Source organism: Perca flavescens, chromosome 4, assembly GCF_004354835.1.
Source record: "Perca flavescens isolate YP-PL-M2 chromosome 4, PFLA_1.0, whole genome shotgun sequence".
In the NCBI taxonomy this organism is placed as follows: domain Eukaryota; kingdom Metazoa; phylum Chordata; class Actinopteri; order Perciformes; family Percidae; genus Perca; species Perca flavescens.
The window spans coordinates 11,757,920-11,780,004 of NC_041334.1; positions in this window are offsets into that span (position 1 = coordinate 11,757,920).

Consider the following 22,085-nt stretch of genomic DNA (forward strand, 5'->3'; position numbering starts at 1 on the left):
TACTTGGGATTTACCTTCATTTTTTGTGTTTACGTTCCTTTCTGTTCATATTGTGTGTGTGTGTGTGTGTGTGTGTGTGTGTGTGTGTGTGTGTGTGTGTGTGTGTGTGTGTGTGTGTGTGTGTGTGTGTACGCACGCCTCCTGTCCCAGTTCAGCCCAGTGCTCCATACTGGGTGTTGGTGCAGGCTGAGGAGGCAGAGCAGAGCAGTGGCGATACCCATTCCACCCTCGGCTGCAGCATAGCTCTGTGGTGGAAGAGATCCCTGCTACAAATTAAACACAACAGATCATTTGTGACAACTAAGGCTACGTTCACACCGCAAGTCTTGATGCTGAATTCAGAGTTTTTTGCTCAGATCCGGGGTTTTTTGGCTGTTCACGTTACCTTTTTAAAACGTGGCCTATATCAGATTCCAATGGGAACTGTTTGCACTAAAGTTAGGGTGGTTATGGAGGAAGTAAGCATTTTCGCTTTTATTTCAAAATGTTTGTGTAATGGCACTGCCGTAACATTGATGAGCATACACTAATTAGGTCCAACACCTCACTCTCCCCCCAACTTGCTCCATCACTGTTCTCCATTTTGTAGGCCTAGTTTAAGTTTTTAATTTTGCTGTCTGTGTCTAGGGCTTACTCCCGCCGGCGCATAATTGTGACAAAAGTCGATGTAGATTGACGTAAAAGTCGCATCAAATCCGCCTCGGTGGTTCAACGCTGTGGCCGCATTGAAAAAAAAATCCGACTTGGGTCTGATTCAGGACCACATATGGAAGTGGTCGAAATGAGATTTGAAAAACACCAGATCTGGGCTAGATTTGAGTGTTCACACTACTTCTGAAGAAATCTGACCTGGTCAGATTTGGGCCACTTTTGCCTGCAGTCTGAACGTAGCCTAAAGTACTCTAACGTTTGACTGATGACTCACATTTTGAAACCACTGGATATGTGTGTGTGTGTGTGTGTGTGTGTGTGTGTGTTTGCTCCTCTGTGCGTGCTTGCTCTGCTTAAAAAAACAAACAGATATAGAGTGTACAGAGGGAGAGGGAAAACTAGATTCATCAGTAATCATTAACTCACACAGAAGGGGGGCGGTGTCCTAGGAAAGGTAGATGGCGCAATAATACTTAGTACTGTAACAGACTGTGATAACATTTGTGTCCTTTTTTCTTCTTTATTCGTCTCTTTGTCTCTGCTCCGTTATCACATCCTGCAGAATCCGGCGTGGGACAGACCAGCAACTTGGTGGCACCCAACAGCAGTCCAACAGAGAGAGTCCGTCTGTTTTAAGCTGCTGTAATAAACTGTATCTATTGGTTATTGCTGAGAGGTCACTGTTTACATATGTAAAAACAACCCAAAGTTATCACTAGACTAGATTAGATGAGATTCAATTTCACTGTCATTGTGCAGAGTACAAGTACAAAGACAGCAAAATGCAGTTTACATCTAACCAGAAGTGCAAAAAAAAGCAGAAAAGTGCAATTTGATATACAAGTATAGACAGGTGGTGCATAGGCAGGACAAGAAATATTGCAGTGTTATAAGAGCAGAATAAATATGGCTGTGTAATATGAACAACATATACAGATATGTGCAATGTAGTAGCTGTGACATTATACTAGTAGTAAGAATAATATAGATGTATGCAGTGTATTAGCAGAATATATAATAAGAAAAACAGAATAAATATGGATATTCTGTATGAACCATATAGACATGTACAGTATAGTACAGCTATGTGCAGTGTAGTAACATAAGAGTAGTAACAATAAGTATATGTGCAGGATGAATAGTATGGAGAGCAGTAGAATCTGGCTATGTATAGATGTAATTACAGTATGTACATTTGTCTGCACTAATGTAGCAGTAGAGCGTGGTTGTTAGGGTAGAAATGTGATTTAGCAAAGAAAGTCAGGAAATTAAAAGTAGTTCTCCTGTGAATTAGTCTGGTAATATTACAGGAGTTGTTACAAATCTGATCACTTTTCACTATGTCATACAGCATAACATAGTTATAGTTGCATTGGTTTTTTTTAAGCAGGGCAGCCATTTTCAGATTACATTATGTGCTTACATAATTGCAAAAGGGTCCTCAAATGTTTTCTCAGTTAGCCTTTTAAAATTAGATTAGTAAACAGAATGGGCCTTTGGAACATTGGATGAATGGCTGCTGATAATGGGCAATGTAGATATTGCATTAGAGATCAGCCACAGTCGAGGACCCTTTTGCAATTATGTAAGCACGTAATGTCATCTGAAAACTGCTGCCCTGATCTCAGCTGGTATTCTGTCTGGAATGGAGTGGAATGGAAATTTCTAAGTGACCCCAAACTTTTGACCGGTAGTGTACATTAATATAATAAAGTTAACATTTCTCACTTTGACCGGTTGTCTGTTAAATCTTTCATTGTCGGTGAATGATGATGATGTCACAAAATACCTGAAATTAGAATGTAAAACAAAGGAAAGTTTAAGAAAGGAAGGAAATCTGGCTATTGACAACCACTGAGGATTAAACCTGTGAAATGACCATTTTACTTAAGCTTCATTTATAGTTCTATAGATGTAGCGAAGCCCACACACATGTTGCTGCCATTCTACAGTATATGTAAGCCCAATTTATTTTAAGCATAAAAACGTTATTTAGAACTTAGAGTTATGTTCTCATGGTAACAATCAGTGACAGCTGCTGAATAGTGGAAAATGTGTTTCATAATATATGGTTTACAATATTATAGAGCGTGCAATGAGTAACCCCGCGATAACACTATTAACTGCAAATTTGAACTAAAGATTGGCGAGAACTACATCCGTCTATCAGGCCAGTATCACAATGTTAGACTTTGACAATGGCTCAGAACTAACTAATAGTTAATAATATCTTTTTTTTAAAGATGATTTTTGGGCTTTTCCACCTTTATTTGATAGGACAGCTAGGTGAGAATGGGTGGGAAGGAATGCAGGAAATCGTCACAGGTCGGATTTGAACCCTGGACCTTCTGCGTCGAGGCATAAACCTCTCAGTATACGTGCGCCAGCTCTACCCACTGAGTCAACCCGGCAGGTTACTGCAGCCTCAAACTATTTCCCCTTGTGTTTCTCGCTCCACGACATTGTTAGAAAACCACAAATTGTTACCCATAATTATTTTCTTTTTGTTGTCATTTGGTGGCACCTAGTCTTGCATTGCCAGACCTTCCTCCACAGCGCTGCGCAGGAGGGTCTGAAGCAGAGGGGTCTGCGGGGTTACGCCTTTGATTCGACGCAGAAGCATAAAAAGGCATTAACCCGCAGCGCTGCCTGGAAGACGACGTTGGGGGCTTAATCTTCCAAACGCCGTAAAATATAAGGAAAAATACTTTCAGTGCTTTCTTTTATGGCTTGATAGTTGCGGTGTCATTTTCAAGACATAAAATGTCGTTACTCTTAAGCTGGATCCAGAAAAACAAATGAAGGAAAAATAAAACCTCACAGACAAATCTATTTCAAAAGGCAGCCAGGAAAAAAATAAATAAAAAGGCTTGAAGCCATCTTCATGTTGTTTGTAGCTGCCAAGACATCTGAGAAAGGTAGCCTAGTGTTATTTTCCAGCAATCCAACCATTAAGAATTTACAACTGAACCATAAGTAAGATCACAAAGTGCTTTAAATAAAACATACAACATTATACATATTAAAACACAGTGCACAATTAAAAACACAAAGTTAAAAAAAAAAACAAGCATTTATTTTGAAATGTGAATTAGTGAGTCCTATTTACTGCTGAAGCAGGCAGATGCTATCACAGCAGCATCCACAGCAGGTCAGTGTTGGACCACAAACAGAGTTCCTCTTCCTGGCCACTCAGTGTCTCGGCTGCCAATAGATTTGAACTACGCTGGCAAGTTTAAGTGGAGAAAAAAAAAAATTAATAATTCTGTCAAGAACATGTCATTCATCATCAAGGTTTTTAAAGTGGCACACTGCTTTGCCCTTAAAAATTAAACCTAAAATGAAAAATAATTCCACTGAAGGACATTTTAAAATCAAATAATCCAAAAGTTCTTTTTAAATATTGAATTATTTCCGTATTAATTTAACAGATCACACAGAGACAGGTGAGATTAGGAGAGAGCGAGACGGCGTCTGACCAAGGTCATAGGCAGGCCCCGGAATTTAACACCCGACCACGCGCCAAATGTGGGTTCATTTTTGCCTTCGGTGGGTGAAACTGTCAATCTACCTGCAGTGAGTAGTTATGGCTCAGAGAAAGTGTAAAGTTAAATCCTTTTTGTACTCTAAAACAAAAAAATGACATTATACATATGTCTATATACTGTATATATAGCTTGACAGCACTTGAATGTGTATTCTTAAAGGTCCCATGACATGGTGCTCTTTGGATGCTTTTATATAGGCCTTAGTGGTCCCCTAATACTGTATCTGAAGTCTCTTTTATATAGGCCTTAGTGGTCCCCTAATACTGTATCTGAAGTCTCTTTTATATAGACCTTAGTGGTCCCCTAATACTGTATCTGAAGTCTCTTTTATATAGACCTTAGTGGTCCCCTAATACTGTATCTGAAGTCTCTTTTATAGACCTTAGTGGTCCCCTAATACTGTATCTGAAGTCTCTTTTATATAGGCCTTAGTGGTCCCCTAATACTGTATCTTAAGTCTCTTTTATATAGGCCTTAGTGGTCCCCTAATACTGTATCTGAAGTCTCTTTTATATAGACCTTAGTGGTCCCCTAATACTGTATCTGAAGTCTCTTTTATATAGACCTTAGTGGTCCCCTAATACTGTATCTGAAGTCTCTTTTATATAGACCTTAGTGGTCCCCTAATACTGTATCTGAAGTCTCTTTTATATAGGCCTTAGTGGTCCCCTAATACTGTATCTGAAGTCTCTTTTATATAGACCTTAGTGGTCCCCTAATACTGTATCTGAAGTCTCTTTTATATAGGCCTTAGTGGTCCCCTAATACTGTATCTGAAGTCTCTTTCCCGAAATTCAGCTTTAGTGCAGAATTACAGCCACTAGAGCCAGTCCCACAATGAGCTTTCCTTAGGATGTGCCATTTCTGTGTCTGGAGCTTTAAATGCTATTGAGGAGGAGAGAGGGCTACTTTTGACCATGAAGTGTGTTTTGTATTGACAGAGACTGGGTGTACACACACACACACACACACACACACACACACACACACACACACACACACACACACATACAGTAGATTCACATCTCATCACCAGTCTTGTTCATCTGCGTTGTTTCAAGGGGATTACTCATACTGACGCATTTACATGAATGACTTCTTCTCCATCTGGAAGAAGACAGATGCAGCTAGAGAAATCTGCCACTTATCTCTCTGTGTGTGGCTGTGTTTATACGGACTGTAATGTTCTAACACTGACCCAGTTAAGACAACTCTGCCACGAAAACAGCATCTTACCTTGTCAAAGCTGGAATAGGCTCTATGCTGCATGTTGTATATTACTCCTGTTGAAATCATTCTGAAGTGATCGGGCTTCTTTTGTACTGTCAAATACGCCGCACAACACACGAACAAAAATACTATTTACCCTTGCTCAGCCAACATGTTTGCTTATTTTGACGTTCCAGGTTAATCGATTTGACGTAAGTGTGCGTGTCACTTTTCAAAGTGCTGCTGAGAGGTCGAATGAAAGGTTTTCTTCTCATAAAAAACGTCACCTAGTCTGACAAAATGATTGATGGGACACAATTAAAGATTATGACTTCTTTTTAAAGGACATCAGGTCACTTTCAGCTGCACTAGGCAACTTCTAATTCTGGCAACTCCAAGGTGGGAATGATTTAATGTGATGTCAGTGAAGTGCACACAGCGCACTCATGTTTAGAAATGCATTTAGTCTGTGATGTTCGGTGCCAAGAACACAAGAGATTAAAGAGGGAAAAACATTGTAAAGACAAAAGTTGTCCAGCTTCCAATGGATGAAGCGCTCACTACTGCTGTTGGGGAGACAGTTGAAATTCAGCACTTCTTGTGAGTACATTTCCATTGCCAAAGTCATATTTTAATTTAATAACATTGGCCAAATCAACAGCATCTAAATGAATGTCAGTGGAACACTCTTCTCTATTTTTTCATTTAGCTCTTTAGTGCTTAACTTTTTTTTATGTTATCCATGGTCCGTTCCAATCAAGCCATTGCCAAATGAGTTGATACAAAGCTAGTCTCCGCAGCGCTGCGGAGGAGGGTCCGGCCAGTCCACACAGCAATCTGGGATGGGAGAAAAACGGGCTCTGGTCTATTGGCATTTCTTTAAACCAATCACAATCGTCTTGGGCGGCGCTAACCGCCGGACGGAGCAACGGCGCCTACGCTAAATAGCCTCGGGAAGGAACTTGTTTTGGTGGAACATGTGTACGTTCAAAAGTTGTTTTAGTCGTGCAACTGAAAACTCAGATTAGACACATAGTCTAGCTAGCTGTCTGGATTTACCCTGCAGAGATCTGAGGAGCAGTTAACCATAGTCCTCAGAAATCCACCAGAGTTTAGAATGCCAACACAAAGGAAGCAGAAGGTGATGAACATCCGGCTGAAAAGACACGCATCCGGCGGAATTTCTGGCGGCAACGGACCAATCCGTCGTGGCTATAGACTAATACAAAGCTAATTAAGCCTATCAGCTACTCTCTTTTGGATTGCTCAGTGTGGCTATTTTCAGTCTCGAGTGATGATAATCACCTCTTCTGAAGAGTCCATCCAGTTTTTTAAACCGTGTCCCGAGAGCTGTGACAATGAAGATTTTCATGTTTCTGTTTTTTATTTCCGAACTGTAACAATACTCACCACTGCTGCGCTGCTTGTAACACGTCCAATCTGCCAGTAACAATTCCCTCTTCTGTCTTCACAGGCAAACGAGGGACCAAGCGGCGAGCAGCTGTAGCGCTAAACGGTCAGACACAAGCGAACTGCAAAGCCTACACAAACAATCAATCAATCAATCAATCAATCAATCAATGCACTTTTGAAATATCACATGTGTTCCTGTACACTAATATAAAAATATGTGCATCATTTCACCATTTTCATTGGAAGGTGTAGAAATGACATTCTACCTATGATCTAACAGTGACAACGTTTACAAACTACCTTCTAATAAGATATAATAAGAGGAAATAAGACTGCTATCCTACTTTATTTTACGGTACAGTTCTGTTCTTATGTGTCACTAATTACCCACTAATTAGTCATTAATAAGGATGTGACTGGGAAATAAGAGATGCTTATGTCCTGCAGCTTCTACAGCCTATGGTCGGATAGTAACATTACATGTTCATATGTCTTAACTGGAAGAACAGCATTGATAAAACATGTATAAGTATAGCATATATATACACTCACCTTAAAGATTATTAGGAACACCCTACTAATACCGTGTTTGACCCCCTTTCGCCTTCAGAACTGCCTTAATTCTTCGTGGCATTGATTCAGCAAGGTGCTGGAAGCATTCTTTAGAAATATTGGCCCATATTGAGAGGATAGCATCTTGCACTTGATGGAGATTTGTGGGATGCACATCCAGGGCACGAAGCTCCCTGCACCACATTCCAAATATGTTCTATTGGGTTGAGATCTGGTGACTGTGGGGGCAATTTTAGTACAGTTAACTCATTGTCATGTTCAAGAAACCAATTTGAAATGATTTGAGCTTTGTAACATGGTGCATTATCCTGCTGGAAGTAGCCATCAGAGGATGGGTACATGGTGGTCATAAAGGGATGGACATGTCAGAAACAATGCTCAGGTAGGCTGTGGCATTTAAACGATGCCCAATTGGTACTAAGCGGCCTAAAGTGTGCCAAGAAAACATCCTCCACACCAGTACACCACCACCAGCAGCCTGCCCAGTGGTAACAAGGCATGACGGATCCATGTTCTCATTCTGTTCACGCCAAATTCTGACTCTACCATCTGAATGTTTCAACAGAAATCGAGACTCATCAGAACAGGCAACATTTTTCCAGTCTTCAACTGTCCCATTTTGGTGAGCTTGTGCAAATTGTAGCCTCATTTTCCTATTTTTAGTGGAGATGAGTGTTACCCGGTGGGGTCTTCTGCTGGTGTAGCCCATCCGCCTCAAGGTTGTTCAGGTTGTGGCTTCACAAATGCCTTGCTGCATACCTCAGTTGTATCGAGTGGTTATTTGAGTCAAAGTTGATCTTCTATCAGCTGGAATCAGTTGGACCATTCTCCTCTGACCTCTAGCATCAACAAGGCATTTTCGCCCCCCAGGACTGCAGCATACTGGATGTTTCTCCTTTTTCAGACCATTCTTTGTTTTTTTTCCCTAGAAATGGTTGTGCGTGAAAATCCCAGTAACTGAGCAGATTGTGAAATCCTCAGACCAGCCCGTCTGGCACCAACAACCATGCCACGCTCAAACTTGCTTAGATCACCTTTCTTTCCCATTCTGACATTCAGTTTGGAGTTCAGGAGACTGTCTAGACCTGGATGACACCCCTAAATGCATTCAAGCAGCTGCCAAGTGATTGGTTGATTAGATAATTGCATTAACAAGAAATCTTACAGGTGTTCCTAATAATCTTTAAGGTGAGTGTATATATATACAGTATGTACCTCCTACAAACACCACGGGACTCCAGAGCGCCTCCTGGCATGAGTGACTGAAGTTGCGGCAGATGTGAAGACGTGGTTTGACATTACCAGTACTTTTGTTCTAATACGCATGGGTATTTGGTCTCTAAAAAGAGTGTAATTTGGTACAATATACTGTCTAGATATAGTATATTTTGAGTTTAATACGGCAATATGTACATTTCTATTTACAGCATAATTTAGGTGTATGGTTTCTTATTAGCGTCTAACTGGGTTTGTTTTCTGTTTAATGAAGAGCAAATCATTTCTTGTTTTGGTCTAATTTTATACAAGGTAAGGCTTATTATATCTTATTAATTTACTAATTACAGGATAATTTAGGCATTTGGCCTTTATATGGAATAAGTTCATTTTCTGTCTAAGAAAAGTAATTTGATACAAAGTATGGCTTATTACGTCTTTTTAATGTACCGAAAAAATTAAGTGTCCCATCCGATTTTACCAAGATTTTATCTCACTTACACTTACTACATTCACAGTTTTGGTATTCACACTCATTCAGTGCGAGGTATCGGAGCCAGATGGCAGAACATTTCAGTCCAGACAAATGACATAACAACATGTCGTTCCAACCACACCATCCTGTTGGCATGTTCCCCCAAATTTAAAACAAAAGAGCCAGAAGTCTGAGTGTTGTGACACCAGCTGCTCTGCTCAGTCTGAACAATAAAATGTTATTTTTTACTTTATCTTTGTATTACTTTTGAATCCAAATGCTTCTCTATGTGTCTTTGAATTCATATGATAACTGCCACCAAAACTACCGAGCTGTTTTCATATTTCTTTTTTTATTGCAATTGCAGAAGAGCCTGTCAAGAGCCTTTGACAACTATGATTTTCTTCACTTGTAAAATGATCTTTTAAATTGACGAACATCATATGTGTATTATTACATGGCTCAATTCAAACGGGATTAAAAGATTATTAGTCTCTCCACTACTATACAATTCTTTTCCGAAGTAAGGTCCCATGGTGGTCCACCGGAAAGGGGAGGGACTTTGCCTCTTTATACCAATCAGTATTTTTCTTTTATTCACTCCTTGAGGATGAGCTCATCATCCCAATCTATAGATTTTTTTGAGTTTTACATTCAAAACACATATAGACAATAGAGCAGCTGAGGACAATATGTTATCATCACGATATTTGCGATTTTAAACATACTGCGATATTATAGGATAAATTGCAATTTATTACCTTTTTTCCAACTTAAATTTTTTCCCATTTTCAAATGATGTCCCCAAAAGGAAACTTTGTCAACATCTGTTTTATCTAAAAAGATTAATTTCTCTGTTTGTTCATCTCACTTCGATTTTTCTTGCTGTAAAATGGGATTGTCAAGCAGACAAACTGACCACAATATATATAATAATAGAGCGATACTTGGCGTTTGTGTATCTATACAGTATTGCCACGGAAAATATCGCAATACTATACTTTATTGTTTTTTTCCCCCCACCCCTAATTTTTACGCCATGACTAGTCATGTTTCCATCAACATATTTTTATGCGCAAGTATCACATTAGAAAATGTTGATGGAAACGTCAATAAAAAAATCTAAATTTTCAAAAAAAGAGTTAATGCGCAAAATGGGAGAAGGAAACAGCTCTGCCGAATAAGTTATGACGTAGCGAACATGTAACTCACATGACTATAGTTTCGGTATCCAACGGATGGAAGTGTGGGAGGATCGAGATATGGATATCATCCAGTGTTCTGTACACTTGTGGCACAAGGTGTGTAGTGGAGTTGCGGTGTGCTATAGCCTGTGCCTCAGACACGTCGGGTAAATTGACGAATTGGCTCAACAGCTTGAATCGTGTGGCCCTGCACACCGGGTATACACAGCGGTGAACGGTTGTCTCCCTGACACCAAATGTCTCTGCCACAACCCTGTATTCTGCACAGGTGGCCAACTTGTACAATGCTACCTCTCTCCATTTAGCCAAAGAACTTAGCTTCTAAACTCTTTGATTTAGCAAGTTGGTTTGCAGTCTACAACCATGAGTAACATCAACTTTAAAAGTTTGCTTAATATTCGCTTGACAATTAGATGGAAACATGACTATCGACTGCTGTTTATCCGTACATTGACTTCACATCTCCTCCCCTTTAAAAAAGATGAGATTTGTAGTCCGTGTGACAATCTAAAAATACACTCTGGCAAGGGGAGGAAGAACCAAGACACAAAAGTTGAAAAATGGAGGGAGGGGTATATAAAAATAATGAATTGTTCAGCATGAGTGATGAAAGTGCGTACCTGTTAAGGCCTGTGTGACCCTAGAATAGCCCTGCAGTCGTTAAAAAGTCATTCTGCCTTTCACATTACAGCAGTGACTGACGGACTGATTTATATCAAATTAATTATGGATGAAGCCAAAGTCAATGGAGCAAACTGAAATACAGATGAATTTACACATATGCAAATACAAATGTACTAATGTATGCACCGGCAAAAAACCCAACAAAAATACAAAGTGACACTTTCAGCGAGCTGGTTCAGAGCAGCGTGTCTCCTCTGTAGCTATTTCTACAGGATCTATTTAAAACCCAAGCTGAGGAGGCGACGAGGACGACAGGGCCTACAGAGGACCGCAGGGAAAATCCATTAACATCTACTCTTCATTATTCATTCCAAAATGGAAAAAAGCAATAAATAGATCTGCCCTTTGATGATGAGCATCCAATCAGCAGCACCAAATCATGCAGACAGACACAACATGTGAACAGGGAATTGAAGAGTCCAATGTACTTTTCTGACATTTCTATAATTCACTGTATTTATCAATAGTAATTTGTAATTGTATTTATTTCCCAGGTTCCCTGTAAAGACGAGATCAGTGTCCCCATTTAAATGATTGATCTGTCTTGGTTTTTCCAGGCTATGTGCAAATTGGTGTCAGCTCTACTGCACTGGAGAGGGTGGTGGCAATGCAACTGATCCCATTTGGTAACTTCCAAAAAAAAAACAGCCGAAGAAGAACAACTTGTGCATTTTGGCAGCAAAGAGACATTTGGAAACGCTGTTGCTCCCGTTTTGGTTTGAAAATTCCGGGATTGCGCTGTAGTCTGGACGGGCACAAACAGAGACCTGACGTCACGTGACCAGCTGGCGGTCGCCTAATTTCGTAGGATATCATACAAATTGGTGTGCATGCATTTTTGTACCATATCGTACGAACCCCATTGATGGGAATGCGTTGAGCTGGTTCACAGATATAGTTATACTTCCACAGGCCGCTCATTGCCATAGTTAGACTTGGTCCTTGGTTGCATTTGATATCGGATCTAATCTAACCAAGAAGCATGAAGTGTAAATGAGATATCTATCTCATTGAGATCACCGGATTAACAGTTGGAAATATAGTCAAAACTCTGTATATGATAAATATTAGGTACATATTTGATTTTTCTCTTGGTTCAGTTTTTACCCAATTGATTAAAACATATATATAATATATAAATATATAATAACTAATTAAGGCATTGTAACCCATTCTCACTCCAAACTCATAAAAGCGCTCTGAAGCGACGAAAAAAGTTTTCCACGTAGCTGGTAGTATTCCACGAAGGGAAGTTGGTTGGGGTAGTGGATGGGTCAAACACAGGACTTTCACCCAGGAGACCGGGGTTTGTGTCCCACACGGTACGTTTCCTAAAGTCACTTCTTTAACTGTCCCGTTATTCCCACGTGGCACAGTAGCATAATCCCTCCCACAACCTTTTCCTAAACCCAACCGTCCCGTTCTTCGCGCGTCACGGAAACGTCAGCCCACCCACAACCTTTTCCTAAACTCAACCGTTCCATTCCCGTGTGTTACGGAAACGTAAGCCCACCCACAACCTTTTCCTTAACATAACTGCCTCAAAAGTGACACCAATAGTCCTGACCAAGCGCGTTTAGATAAAGCGCGTAAAGGAGACTTTTAGCGTCAATAACAACGACAAAGGTACCTGACCAAGCGTCCGTATTTTACGAGATGGGAGTGAGAATCTTCTGGGCATTGTGGTGCCACTGAAGTTTTCGGCATCAGAATAAGTTCTGGTTTTCTTTGGTTGAACTTGTGTCCGTTTGGTTTCTGTGACAGAAACCCAATATGGAGAACGGAGCTAAAGCAATTTAGGCTGCGACCCACTGCTGGCTATTTAGAGCAATGTGAATTAGAGCAGGCAGAAATGATAGCTACCTGTCATGAGGTAAGACATCTCCTATGCTACTGCGGAGAGAGAAAAGGAGAGGAATAAAGGGAAATGAAAGAAGAGGGGGAAGAGGAAATGGAGATAAAAAAAATGACAAGAAGGGGGAACAGAAAAGGAGAGCTGATGAAAATGAAGCATATATCAGGAAAAGGAAAGGAAAGGCAGGATGAGAGGAGAAATTTGAGCAGGGAAGATGAGAGCAGTTTATATTGAAGGCCTCGAGCCAGAGGGATGTTACCTGCATTTGGGAAAGAAATTTACTCTATCGAATAAAAGCTCTGCAAGAGATCCCTGTAATGTAATGTACGGTCTGTGCAACCTCCCATTATAATTTCCTTTACATAAATAAAGACATTTGCACCATGCCTTGATGCAGAAATGGTACGAATTGTTGCAGAAAATTTCACCAGAATGCAGGAAAAGAAGTGTCTGATGTGCTCAAAACTCAACCCCACGGAGGTAGGCCATTCTGATAGATGTTTCCTACCTGTTATCAAGGAGGTAGTCTATTCTGATAGACATTTCCTGCCTCTTATCAAGGAGGTAGTCTATTCTGATAGACGTTTCCTGCTTCTTATCAAGGAGTTAGTCTATTCTGATAGACGTTTCCTGCCTCTTATCAAGGAGGTAGACCATTTTGATAAACATTTCCTGCCTGTTATCGAGGAGGGAAGGCATTCTGATAGACGTTTGCTGCCTTTTATCATGGAGGTAGGCCATTCTGATAGACATTTCCTGCCTGTTATCGAGGAGGTAGGCCATTCTGATAGACGTTTCCTGCCTGTTATCGAGGAGGTAGGCCATTCTGATAGACGTTTGCTGCCTTTTATCATGGAGGTAGGCCATTCTGATAGACATTTCCTGCCTGTTATCGAGGAGGTAGGCCATTCTGATAGACGTTTCCTGCCTGACAGAAATAAGAATATGGCAATATGGCAACAGGCAGTAAGGTTATGTTTAGAGGCACTGTGTAAGTAAGAATACAATTAGTTGATTAGTAGTTTTCATTTTTATTAATGTTGGTAAGTTACTTTGTTTCCCTTCTACATACTGTATATTGAAAACGGGGCCTACAACAAGTGCAGCAGGTTAATATTCTGTGAGTGTGTTTGCGAATCAAGGACTTGTTAGTGGGTCAGCGGCTCATCTGTGAGGAGCAGCAACAGCACGACACGCTGTTAATAAGTGGCTCTCTGTAATGGTAATGTGCTGCAGTAATGTCAAAGCCAAACACCCAAACACTCAGAGGTGTGCACAGTACAGACAAATGTCAGAGGCTCAATACAATTTTATAAAACACAGACACACACACCAAGGTTATTATAGTTTTGCATTTTTCATTAGTTTTTATTTTTATTTCGTTTTGACCTTTTGTTTTCAAATTCAGTTTAGTTTAATTAGTTTTTTGCCAGTTTAGTTTTGAAAATGTTTAGTTTTACTTTAGTTTTTATTAGTTTTAGTGTTAGTTTTAGTCTTTTTTGTAATATGGGTTATTTGATTCAAAAAGGTCAGAAAAAGTATTGTGTAATAATAACTCAACAAAAACATTATACAATTTTAGAAATATGTATTCACAATGTATTCAACAATAACACCAGTACATACAATGTACATATGATGAGAACAAATATGTGAACAGTCTACACAAGACGCCGCAGTAAGTGCGAAATGTGTAAGTGCGAAATGTGTAAGTGACGTGTTCCAGGAAAAAACCTAAATAGCCAACAGACTAAAGAAGACAGACATCAACAAGTGTTTTGAACTTTGGTTCGATTAAAGTGGCAAACTTTTTTGAAGTCAATCGACTCACACAGTTGTGTAGCTAGACATCCCAGTATCAATACACATATTAACCCACGCTTCCTCCTGTTTGTGGTGTTCCTGCGTATTTACTAACCAGCAGCTATCGGGTCGCCAGTGAAAGCCCTCCTGTACTGTTCTCTGTCCTGCTGTTGTCTCTGTCCTGCTGCCTGGTCCTGTATCCATACATCCATGTCCTGTACCGGGGTTAGCTTCTGTTTTGGGGAAAGGGGGCTTTGCGTTCTCCTTTAACTTGTTAAGGTAAGCCAGGTTAGCCTTCTTGTGCGCGCTTCTCAAATATACTTTCAAAATTTGTGGGATTTTTCCCTTTAAGAAATTGTCCACATATTTTACCACCTTCCACTGTGAGGGGCTTGATTTTATTTAATCATAATGAAATAGGTCTCTGCCGCTTTCTTCCGACTTTCGGTACCGCCATGATGCCAGGCGAGGGGCATGGACGTGTTGTGTTCAATTTGACATGGAATGTCGGAATTTCTGGGTTCCCAGTCGGAAACTATATATGTCTACGGCATAGACTGTATAAAACAGGTCTATGGTCGGATATGTCAATTGTAATGCCTCTTTTTTATTTTTATTTCAGTTTACGACAATGTTTGTTCCCACCTAGTTTTCGTTAATTTGTTTGTTTTCATTAACGATTATATCCTTGACACACACAGACACACATAAATAATGTGTTTTGAATATGATTTTGGTAGAGTTTACCAGAGGTGCATACCCTATCCCCGCTGCGGCGGCACCCACACAGCATCACCATCTGCCTTTGGACAAAGCCACGGGCAGCGCATCGACTCAACACTTCAATCCCAGCATGAGAGATTTCCTTATCCGTGGTTTTATTGTTTCTTTTAGCATTCATCGTTCCCTGTGTTTTTATTAACTTATTATTTTTATATAATAAATGTCTCTCTGTTATTGTGACCCTTTTTGCTTCTTGACTTCACAGCACCTTGGCACAACTTTGTTGTCTTTAAATGTGCTATATAAATAAAGTTGGATTGGAATGGATTGGATAGCACCAAACTTGAGTGTAAACAGTGGTCAGAAACCCTGATCAGGTGTTTCTATACCACATGCATCCTGAGTTCTCCAGTCAGCATGTTGAGGTTTCTCAAAACTGTGATAAAGAATTGTTTGGTTACACTTTACTTGAAGGTATCTGCATAAGAGTGACATGACACTGTCATGAACGTGTCATAAACAATATAAACAAGTCATAAACGTTTATGACATAATGCTTCTTTAAGTAAGTGTCATTCGGTTTTTGTCATGACAAGTTATGGTTAGGGTTATGGTTATGGTTAGGGTTAGGGTTAGGATTAGGGTTAGAGTGTTAGAGTGTGTCAGGACAGTGTCATGTGTTCATGACAGTGTCATGTAACCGTTATGTAGATACCTTCAAGTAAAGTGTTACCGAATTTTTTCAACAAAGATATGATGTTCACATGTGCAACAAACGCATAACTTCATGCTCCAAAAAACCTGAGCATGCTCCCGATGCCCACACCATGTGAACACACTCACTGCTGTAAAACATTTAAGGAATGCAGGAAATGAGCAGAGAACCCAGTGAGGCAGGAACTGTCCTTTGAGCAGACGGTTTCTGTTTTTATGGCTCCCACTTGCTTCCTCAGATTAACAAGAACAGAACAGTTATTTATAGAGCACGGAGAACAGGGGATTAGTGCTTTTCCTGTTGTGTTTTGGATGCTTCTTTGATGACTCAAGGTGTGGAAGTGTGCGCATACTGTACTGTGGATCTATGTGTGTGATAAACCCTCACTTCTTCTCACACTGCTTACCTTCCTGTCTGTGGAATTGGTGTGTTTGTGTTTAAGTGCATTTATGTGGTGTGAATGTGTAGGTAATAGGTTGTATGTTTTCTTGATTACATGCATGCGTGTGACATGTAAATAAAGAACAGTATTCTGTCACCATTGCATTTTTTTCCCTGGTGGATGAGTCAAAGAAGCAGCAGGTTCCTGTTTATTTCGGGACTGATTGGATACAGAAAAAGGACAGGATAATAAAGAACACACATGAGGGCGGTTGTGGTGGCAGTATGAATGTTTGCGTGCGTTCATGGCAACATGTTTCTCCTCAAAATAACATGGATGTAATGAGACAGACTGATATTAGTGGGCAAAATTCAGTGATTGACATGCAGACAAACATTCATCTTTAAACAGGCTATAAAAATACAAAGATATTACTTCATAGCAAAGCACTTCCAGTTCTTTGTAGGAAATATTAAATTAGTTTTTTTTCTTAAACAGACACGCTTTTGTACAACACATTGTCATGTTTGTATGATATTGTATGAAAACGCATGAACAGCGATTCCTATCTCATTCTAGGAAAACCACCGCTGGCTGGTCGTCACATAACAGTTAAGTTTAAGCGGCCTATACAGTTGAATTTAGCCCAGAAAACTTCCTTTAACCAGGCAGAAACCTCAAACAGAACCAGGCTCTTAGTGGTCGGCCTTCTTCTGGTTGGGACACAGAGACACTGATACAGACGTACAGAAATATAATATAATATAATAATATATATATAATATATATAATTATAGCGGTTGGCATGATGCGCAAGTAGGGGTGGGGGAAAAAAATCAATACAGCATACTACTGCGATATTTTCTGTGGCAATACTGTATCAATACACAGATGCCAAGTATTGATCAATTATTATAAATGTGTTGGTCAGCTTGTCTGCTTGACAATCCCATTTTGCAGCAATACAATTGAAGTGAGATGAACAAACAGAGAAATAGATCTTTTTAGATCAAACAGATGTTGACAAAGTTTCCTTTTGGGGAAATAATTAGAAAATTTAATTTGAAGTTGGAAAAAAGGTATTCAATTGCAATATATCCCAGAATATTTCAATATGTTTTAAATCGCAATAATATCATATTGTGACATAAGTATCGTGATGATATTGTGAGGCCTCTGGTGACACCCACCCCTAATGCGCAGTGGTAATTACAGTAACAATAAAGATAATAGAACTATCACTAGACACAATAGTAGTAGCAGTGCAGGGCATAGCAGGACGTAGAGCAGGACCACAGCAGCAGCTGCCAAAAACAATCCAGGTGCCACCACAATCCAAGTAAATCTGCTAGACGAGAAAGCATAAAGACTCCAAGCATCTACCCCAACCTCATCAATAAGAGTATACAGCAGCAGTCAATGTGGTGCAACAGCAATAAATATGTGGAATACATTACTTTTCCTAGGTATAAGTACGAATGGTTTATGAGAACAGCCTGTTCTGTATAAAGCAGTTGAAGAAGAATCACGTTATGTTGGAGTATGATGGCAAACCCAGAGAAAATCGGTTCTTTTGGCTAATCATTAGCCAGCAGCTAAAACCTGCTAACGTTAGCCGCCAACTGGTCAGCTAGCTACCAATACAGATTGAATCAAGAAAAACGTAATTATGTTGGGGAAACTGCAGCTATTTTATTAGCATGACATGAATAAACGTTACTAAAACGTAACGTGAATAAACATGAATGGGTAAACTCGTCCGTGAACAGATGCATTCTAATCGACGATAGTGTTAGCAATAAAAACTGCCATAATTCCATGCAAATTCCCACCGTCATCAAACGTCTGTGTTTACAATCCATTGTTGTGGTTGAGAGACCCCTAGCGGCAGAAAGTTACATATAGTACGTTTAACTCAACAATTTTACAGATCTCATGCACATGTAACTGTGGATTGCAGAAGACAAAAAAACTTTTTTATGTCAACTTTCACCTCGTGGACATCAGAACATGAATGTATTGGAGGAAATATGGATTTTCTGCGCTGTCTTTGTTTACTTTGTTAACTATTGTAAATTGACCCTCCTTTGGTTTTGAACTGTTGGTCAGACAAAAAAAGAAGTTTCAAGAAAGGATCTTGGGCTTTAGGAGAATGACGGTGGACATTTTAATTTTTTTCCTGACAATGTATAGACTAAACAACTAAACGGAAAAAAAAGTAATCAATAGATTAAGAAGAATGAAAGTAATAATTTTGTATTCATTAAATTATAATGTGGAGACACAAAAGACTGGAAGAGAGATAACATGAGATAAAAGTAGTGAGACAAGAAAGCCCCACGATTTCAAAAGAAATCATTTGTGGTCCAGCATGTTTAATCCTTCTTGTTAAGAGTGCACAATTCCTCTCAGCTTCTCTGAGTGAAGAAGAAAGAAAGCAATAATCACTGTGGCTGTGTGCATGTCAGCACGCCTCCCACAAGACAGCCGGATCCCCCTAGGTAGAGCTTCTTAATCTCAAGACGGTGTCAATAGCCTTCTGGGAAATCTGCAGGGACCAGCGATGGCAGAATACAGAGCTGAGGTCCTGTTGACTCAGCAGAAAACACAATGAACTCCTAGAGAGGAGGAGCAGATGGAGGAGTGGGACATTCATCTAAAGACTGAGTTTGTGTGTGTGTGTGTGTGTGTGTGTGTGTGTGTGTGTGTGTGTGTGTGTGTGTGTGTGTGTGTGTGTGTGTGTGTGTGTGTGTGTGTGTGTGTGTGTGTGTGTTTGTGTGTGCGTGCGTGCGTGCGTGCTTCGTTGATGATGATTGGTCACAGGTGTGGGTGGTGTGGTGTGTTTATTTAAATAAAATGGATACCTTTATTTTTGCAAGGTAAGTGATTGAATGTTTTTAAATATGACCCATTTCTACGTGCAGGTAACGTCTCCATGAATCACGGTTTTAATTCTACTCCATCCCATTTCGGAGGAATATGTTCTACTTTTTACTCCACTGCACCCTTTAACTAAAACAGGGTGTCTCTGGCCCCTTGTTGCATGTCGTTTCACATGAGTTGCTGGCAGTTCCACCAAGTGGACAGTTCCCTTCTAAATCTGAATGCAAATCTGAATAACAGGTGGGACCAACTAGTCCTCCAATTGCAAACCATACGATGATATAGATTGTTTATTCCTACCCTCTAATACAACCCACATGAGCGTTTCATCAGTGACAGCCTCTAGCAGTGGCGGCAAAGACCCACATGAGTGTTTTTTTCATCCTCATATGTAAACCAGAGAACGTACCAGAAATGGTCGTGGTTTGGGTTAAAAATCAGTAAGTTAATTGTAGGGATGACCTCACATAGTCGAATACTCAATGCTCGCATAGTCGAATACTACTGTAAATGCCAATCTCATAGTTAAATTTTCGGAGAGGCGTTATGAAATGAGGATCATGCCATTTTGGCTATATGGAGGGGCTCAATGTCTGATTTTACATATATCTACCTCTTGTGTATTTTGGGCTACTATTAGATCCGTAGTTGAGATACACCTGATGGACTGTGGGTAACTTTAGCTTCCGTTGTTGGTGTTAGCCATGCTGTTGGGCTAATAAACGGTTAATATTCAGTGATAGTCCAGGTTATCATTGGTATAGCTAGTAACATGAAAGACTGAAGAATATAACAAAACTACCTGTTTTCTCCCAATAAGTTAATATGCAGCATATTATGATATACACTACTGGTCAAAAGTTTTAGAACACCCCAATCGTTTAGTTTTTTATTGAAATTTTAGCAGTTCAAGTCCAATGAATAGCTTGCAATGGTACAAAGGTAAGTGGTGAACTGCCTGAGGTTAAAAAAAAAGTAAGGTTACCCAAAATTGAAAAATAATGCCCATTTCAGTATTTTACAAAAAGGCTTTTTTCAGGGAACAAGAAATAGGTAAACAATGGAGGTTGATCAAGCTTTGAAAGTTGGTGCTACCAATTCCCACAGGTATTCCAACTTTTCTGGATTACTTACAACCCCCTCTGTTTGTATAAAAGTATTGTGGGAACACACTGTGGTACCGTACCCTCGTGAGCATTATTTGAACAGTTAACAATGGAAGCGAGACGGACCATAATAACACTTAAGAATGTTGGTCTTTCCTACAGAAAAATTGCGAAGAAAGTCAAGGTGTCAGTGAGTACAGTATTCTTCACCATCAAAAGGCACTTAGAAACTGGGGGGAACTCTGACAGGAAGAGGTCTGGCAGACCCAAAGCAACAACAGAATCAGAAGACAAGTTTCTGAGAGTCACCAGCTTGCGTGATAGGCGGCTCACAGGACAACAGCTTCAAGCACAGCTTAATAGTGGTCGTAAGAAGCAAGTCTCAGTTTCAACTGTAAAGAGAAGACTTCGAGCTGCAGGTTTGACAGTTCGAGTTGCAGCAACAAAGCCATTGCTAAAACTTCGGTTCATCACGCAGGATTTTTGTACGCCGTTGAGTAGGCGAAAGGATGGTTCCTCAGTGTGTGACATCATGGAGGAGAGGGCATGATGGTCTGGGGCTGTTTTGCTGGATCCAGGGTCGGTGATTTGTACAGAGTGAAAGGCACCCCGAACCAAAACGGCTACCACAGCATTTTGCAGCGCCATGCAGTACCCTCTGGTATACGCCTAGTTGGTCAGGGGTTCATCCTACAGCAAGATAATGACCCAAAACATAAGTCCAAGCTATGCCAGAACTACCTTAGCAAAAAAGAGTGGCCAGCACAGTCACCAGACTTAAACCCCATTGAGCTGGTTTGGGATGAACTGGACAGAAACGTGAAAGCAAAGCAACCTACAAGTGCCACACACATTTATGGGAACTTCTGCAACAGAGTTGGGAAGAACTTTCTGAAGAATATTTGATTTCCATTGTAGAAAGAATGCCACGAGTGTGTTCAGCTGTTATATCTGCCAAAGGAGGCTACTTTTATGAGTCAAACATTTAGAAAACATTTTGGTTTATAAATTGATTCCATGATTTCTTTTTTAAATTAAACTGTTCATTGGTTCTATTCTTTCATTTCAGAGTACAATAAGACATTGAACTGCATGAATTAAAAAAAAAACTGGAAAAATTGGGGTGTTCTAAAACTTTTGACCAGTAGCGTACATATCAACATATAATGCTGTAAATAAACATGTACAAAGAAAGATAAATACATCTTTTCAAAGTGCATAAATAAATTCAACTGCTCCATGAAAGATTTAAGTTTCACTTTCCATGATCCGTGAGAATCCAAAGATTGAAGTTGTGTGCCACTGCGTAACAACAGGAGCACATCCGTGATCCAGTGGGCAGCCCACGGCATGATCCGGACGCCCCAATGATCACCAAATCCTGCACACCAGACCAGCAAGTTGCGGCGATATATGCAATGAGGCAACGTTTGTGGCAGAAAAACATGATAACAACATATCGTAGCTCTGTTTGCTCCGTGAAGTTAAAAATAAAAACTCACCGGGACATGAACCCATGCCTCCTGGGTAAAAGTCCTGTGTAGGTTTGATCCGTCCACCACCCCAACCTTACGCAGAACTTGGTTCATTTATACTTCGTCACCTTACTGTCTACATTGCTCCTGTCATAATTACTACGGTCACT